A 6,748-nucleotide genomic window follows, 5' to 3' on the forward strand; every position below is an offset into this window, starting at 1 on the left:
AGCAGGTGACACATGGCAACATAGCTCCTTCCATCTGAGGAAGAGGGTAGCCAATGGAGCTGTGATGGTCTTGGGTCTCTTATATAAATGTCTCTACCCCACTAAAGACCCAATCCTGAAGTCAGTGATGGCATGTGTACCCTTATTTCAAAATAGTAAGGCAAGTGTCTGTAACTATCACTGGGTGGATTTGAATTGTGACCCTCTGGTGCTTAGTATAGGAGCCTCTACAGCTTGAGCTATAAAGCCAGCTATTTAGCAGGTTAGGCTGTAGAACTCCTTTTTTTTTAATCTCTTGTTGTGCATGGTCTAGGTGCAACTACATGGGACAGTGAACCACACTAGGTGTGTGGGTTACATGTCCATATTACCAAGCTTGTTATTTCGAAATAATAACTCCTGCTTGTGAAGAGGAATAAGCTCATTTCAAAATAGTTATTTTAAAGCAGCGTTTCTCTCTAGCCACCTCATGCCCCTGGCTGGGGGAGGAGACTTTGTGCGCTCCCCCCCGTCCCCAGGCCAATTAAAGCCTCGGGCAGGGGCGTCCGTGAAGTCTCTCTCCCACTGCCCCTGCCCTGCCAGGGACACGTGGAGGCTAAAGAGAACTGCTGGCTATTTTAAAACAGCCAGGCTATGTCTACACTGCGGGCTTCTTGCACAATAACAGCCATTCTTGCGCAAAAACTTGTGGAGCATCCACACTACAAGCCCATTCTTGTGCAAGAAAGTTTACAATAGATTGTCAGAAGAGAGGGCTTTTTGTGCAAGAGTTATTCCTCTCCCCATGAGAGGAAAAGTTCTTGGGCAAGAAGCTTGCAGTGTAGACGTAGCCCCAGTGTTTCTCTCTAGCTGCTGCACACCCATGGTGGGGGGAACTTTGCACACTGCTCCATCCCCAGGTCTTGATTGGCCTGGGGGTGAGGGAGTGGCAGGCTGGCTGTGCGCTGGATTCACCAGCTTGGCAGGCCAGATCCGGCCCGCGGAGGCCCCTTAGCCTACACCTGATCTAGAGCATACCTAGCAGGTATTAGTGTTCTAAACTGTCTTTAAAATCTCCAATGATGGAGATTCTACAACCTCTCTTGGCAATTTATTCCAGTGTTTAACTACCTTGACAGTTAGGAAGTTTTTCCTAATGTCCAACATAAACCTCCCTTGCAATTTGAGCCCATTATTTCTTGTCCTGTCATCAGAGGTTAAGGAGAAAAAGTATTCTCCCTCCTCTTTATAAAAACCTTGTGGTGCTGTATTCTATAGAGAGAATAACTCAAGTACAACAAACTCAGGCCAGTTGTCCTAAGTTTATACACTCCTATTACCTCCCCATCCCATCCTGATTTCCTCACTTTCTATCTGGTCAATTTAACTTCATCATAATGTCTGATAGTGAGAGCCCATTGTAAGTCAGATGTGAAGACTAAGTATGAATTAAAAATGTACCTGACTCTGGAATCAGTTCATCATTCTCAGAAAAGATGATCAAAATTATACTTATGCAATATTAATTGCATCAGTATAATATCTGTTATTGTGGAAAACATGGGCAAGTGTGTGTGTACTCTAACATTGCTTCTTCTCCCAGAAAGGTCAGAGAATAAAAGTTTGCCCTGACAGGCAGCCAGCCCACTTTTCAGCTATTATTAATTGTACTCCACATAACGGAAATAGACTCTCCTGTCCAACTCACTAAATCAAAGCCTGAAACACAAACACAGTTCTGTAGAAAATACAACTCAAAGTTCTAACAGTTGAAATTAGTCTTGGTTCAAATTCAGACAGGCTTTGTATGTTAGCTTTGGTTTGGTGGAATTTTGGTTTGGGTCTGAACTTTACATCAAAAATGGATATGAGCCTTTTTAGATGTATCAGTAGATTTTAAATAATTCCAAGTAGTTTATCACTGTTGAATTGTGGGTGCTGTGTTCCTTTTATATAAAAGGCTTAACCTCCTGTCCTCAAGGAATTGCAAAAGCCATTTTACTTAATTTTTTTGGAATGGGAGTTATGCAAATTTAGCTTAGTTTCCCTGACCCAAATAAAACTCAGGGAAAAAATAGGCCAGCTCAATCTTGATGAAACTCCATCCAGAGAAATTACATTAAGATACAATGTATCTCATTTATTTTATCATCCGTGTCAGTGTGGTTCTATCTTCCTATTTTAGCATGTTGTTTACTCTTAATTCCATTAGTCTGAATTAGAATTTGTAGGTCTGGTGTTAGAGAACACTTGCTAACAACTTCTGACAGTTAGTATATAGGCAAGGCAGTGAATATTTTAAGCACAGGCTAAACTATTCACATTAAAGTTTAGGGAGGAGCCTAACCTAGAAAGGAAAGTATTTGTGCTATTTTGGCTCTTTAATTAAGATGTTGTTTCAGTAATGCTTTGTGTGTTTCTGTTACATTGAAGTGCAGTGTTGTTGAGGTGGGCAAATAAAACAGTCAGTAAAATGGTATCTTGCAAATTCACTGTTGCTATTTTATATAAGGTGCTGGGAGCATTCATAATGAACTAAGCACAGTATGAATACACAAGGTGACCACAAAGAGGTCAAAGTCTACAGATAACAGAACAGAGAAAGAATAACAAACTGTGTGGTCAGGAAGTAATTGTCTGCCTTCTGAAAATTAGCCAAATTCTCTACTAACACAAAGAAACTGAATTCAGTGGAATAATGCCAGTAGAAAATTTAGTGCGATACATTTTAGTACCTGTAATTCCTGGATTGTGTAGCACTCTGGTGCAGCAAACAGTAACTTCTATGGCAGTTTCATTTACACTTTAAAAATATAGGCTTTTCTGTGAACTGAATAAGGAACTGAGTAATACAAATGCCTGAGTTTCTAATTTTGATAACATTCAGTTTATTTAATTTTGTCCCCAGAGTTTGTTTTTAATATGACAGAACTTTTTTTATTAACTACATGTAACTGCATCTTGCAACTGATCAGATTGCAAGCATAATGCATGTTATTGCTGCACGTACACTGTGACAGCAATATAGTGATGGTGGGGTAGGGACAAAACAGGGGTGAGGCTTGGAATGGTGGAATAGGGACAGGGCCTAGACAGAGCAGTAGGATTGAACACCCCATACCTAGAAGGGAATTTGGTGCCTATGGTTTAGGACTCAGGTTGCCAGATGGTCGCCCCAAAAATACCGAACACACGGTCTTTTAAGAAGAAAAAAAAAAACCCCACACCGAACACACATCCTGTGTGGCTACTACCAAGAGCCACCAAGATGTGAACAAAGGGAGAGGCAGCAGAGAGCAGCCGCCTGCTACCCAAAGCAGAGTGAGGCAGACCCCGGGGCAACAAAATGGCAGGGTGGGGTGGGGGGGGGAAACATGAGTAGGAAGGTGACTCCCCCATAGCCAGGTCTTTGAGTGTCCCAGTGGGAAGAAGCAGAAATTCCACCCCAGTCAGTTTTGGCTGAGAGCCCACGGAAGGCGCCTAAACGCAACTACTAAGCACATGCGGGCTTCTCTCCTGGACTACGGTGCCACAATGCACTTGAACAGCGCTCAGGAGCAGGGACAGGGCTTCTCCTCCTCCCCAAGGTGTCACTCCTCCTCAGATGCAATCAGCTGAGGCCTGCCAGCGCCAATGGCAGCCCGCCTCCCAGCCAGTTCCCCCACCCCCACCCGGCTTCTGCACGCAACCAGAGGCTCCCAGCACCGATTGTGGCCCCGCCTCCCAGCCTGGGACTCCCTCTGGTTGTGAAGCCTGGCAGGAGCAGGGGGAGTGGCTGGGACTCCCAACCACTCCCTCCGCCAAGCTTCTGCACGCAACCACAGGCTCCCAGCTTGGAGGCGGGGCCGGGATCGGCACTGGGAGCTTGTGGTTGCGTGCAGAAGCCGGGTGGGGGGAGTGGCTGGGAGTCCCAGCCATTCCCCCTGCCCCTGCCACTCCCCCCGCCCCCGCCCCGCCATGCTTTTGCACACTACCACAGGCTCCCAGCGCCGATTCTGTCCCGCTTCGCTGCCACTCCCCCGCCAGGCTTCCAGCCGGAAAAACAGAAAATACCGGACATTGCACATGTCCGGTATTTTCTGAATTTTTTACTGGACAGAGGGTGCAAAAACCGGACTGTCTGATAGAATACCAGACACCTGGCAACCCTATTTAGGACACTAGTGGGCTCTCACTTGGGAAACCTGGACTCAGTTTCCTGCTCTTTAACAAATCTCTTTTGTGAGCTTGGGCAAGTCACATAGGTCCAGATCTACAAAGGCATAGATTTCAATGAGTGTTAGAAGCCTAAATACTTTTGTGGATCTAGACCTTAGTTTCCCTGGGTACGTCTAGACTGTGTTGTTCCTTTGGGATACCAGAAGTATCCCAAAATAGCAACTCTGCATCTTTAAAAGCGCCCGCTGTTTCCCGAACTGTTGATCAGGACCCCATTTTAATGGGGTCGCCAGGATTAACTTGCTCGGTTCCAGGGCCAAAGCCTGAGCCTCACTGCCTGGGGCTGAGGCAGAAATCTGAGGGCTTCAGCCCTGGGTGGCAGGGCTCAGATTATAGGCCCCTCTTAGGGCTGAAGCTCTTCGACTTTGTCCCCCTGCCTAGGATGGAGGGGTTCAGATGTGCTCAGACTACAGTATCCTCTGGGTCATGTAGTAATTTTGGTTGTTAGAAAGGGGTTGTGGTGCAATTAAGTGTGAGAACCCCTGATTTTTAGGCTGACCTCCGAATAATAAAGAACATTGAAATAAGACAGGCCATACAACTATGGTTACCCTGGATTTTACATCAGTATAAATGTGAGTCATTCATAACTATGAATTTGACCCAGATTCATAACAATTCTGTAACAAGTCTTTCTGTAATTTAAATAATTTTTTCAGACTAATAACTTGTGATGCTGCCCAGGGTTGTGAGGCCCCTCTCTACGGTCAGCATGAAACAGTCTTGCCTGTGCCTGCTGTGAATCACCTCTTTGAAACCAACAGCTCTTGGTTTCTGCCTTCCAGACCCCTGCAGACCTTGCTCTCTTTGTACAGGAGAGACAGGCACACATCAACCTCCCACCCCCCCAATAGCTGGAGTATTCCCTGCATTGTTCAGCTCCTGAAGACTCACAGGATTACCTCGTCTGCTATTCCTACTGGAACAGTGCACAACAACTTGTGAGATTTCACTCAGGACCAGCACTTAGTTTAACACCACTGTATTTAGGTGCTTATAGTGAAAACAAGAATAACCTTATATCAAAGAGCAGAGATTCAAGTGATAGGAGTAAGATATGGGAAATAAATAGGTTTGCCGGGTGTCTGGTATTGAGTCCGGTATTTTCACCTCCTAAAATGTCCAGTATATTCTGGTGCTTTTTCCCTGCCAGGAGGCAAAAATACTGGACACATGGCAACCCTATGACACTCAGCCACCGGGCCCAGCCCCCCGATACACCCTGCTGGGGCCCCCCCGGACGGCCCCCTCTTACCTGGTTCTGCAGGTGGCTGGAACAGAAAAACAAAATGGCCACCGGCAAAAAAGCCTCTTCTTAAAGTGGCCATGCTGATTTGATTTGATTTTATTATTATTATTATTATTATTTATTTTTTTTGCTTAATAACTGCTGTCGGGGTCCTTTTTTTTCCTCAACAACTTTGGTCTCCCCCTTTTTTTTTCTTAACAGGAAAAACAGAATTTTTTTCCTGGTGTGGTATGTTTGGGTTTTTTGTTGTTGTTGTTGTTTTGTTGTTTTGAGAGGGGACGTGTTTTGATATTTTTGGTTAAACCATCTGGCAACCCTGAAATAAATGGTTACAAAACCAAAATCAAAACAAGTTTTTTAAAGACTCAACAAATCAGTTCCTCTCTTATCTAAAGAAGTTTCTCATCAGTTCTCTGCAGCATTTTCAACCAAGCCTAGTTGAGACACCTTTTTCATTAAGCACAAGTGATGTCCTTTTATTACCTCAGAGAAGGGTGCCTGAGTGTCCCCTTTGCTATGCCTCATATACTAAAGGATACTTTTTATAAGACAAAATTATCTTCCCCTGCTATTTATCTCTTCCATTTCGTTTCTTTCTGGAGTTTCTTCTTATAATTCTCCATCTATATTTAGTTCAGACAGAATTGTGGGACCCATTGTGAAAGAGATCATATTCAATTTACTTCTTCCGGCTTGTTTCACTTTTGCTGATGTCTAATGCCTTGATGCAGACTTTAAGAACATGTTTTCAGGATATATGTAACATCTTAAAGTGCATCTACACTGCACCATTATTCCAGAATAACGGCCATTATTCTGGAAAAACAATACTACACAGCAATTGCATTATTTCAAAGGAAAATTAAAATAATAGAGGGCTTTTTCTGACGTTGGTAAACCTCATTCCACGAGGAATAACGCCTCTTCTGAAAAAAGCTTTTTTGGAAGAGATTGGGTGTGTGGACACTCCACTGCTGCTATGTAGAAATAGCTCCTCACGAGGGCCATTTTAAGTCATTTCTCCCCAGTGCCTCTTGGAGCTCTAAATCGAGATAGAGCATCTTACTTACAGGGAAGCCTCCAAATTAGTCTCCCCTAATGTGGATGCTCTACAGGCAGTCCCCGGGTTACGTACAAGATAGGGACTGTAGGTTTGTTCTTAAGTTGAATCTGTATGTAAGTCGGAACTGGCGTCCAGATTCAGCCGCTGCTGAAACTGACCGCCAGTTCTGACTTACATACAGATTCAACTTAAGAACCCCAGGCATCCCCAAGTCAGCTGCTGCTGAAACTGATCAGCGG

This window comes from Pelodiscus sinensis, chromosome 1 (genome assembly GCF_052426305.1).
Source record: "Pelodiscus sinensis isolate ZL-2025 chromosome 1, ASM5242630v1, whole genome shotgun sequence".
Lineage (NCBI taxonomy): Eukaryota > Metazoa > Chordata > Testudines > Trionychidae > Pelodiscus > Pelodiscus sinensis.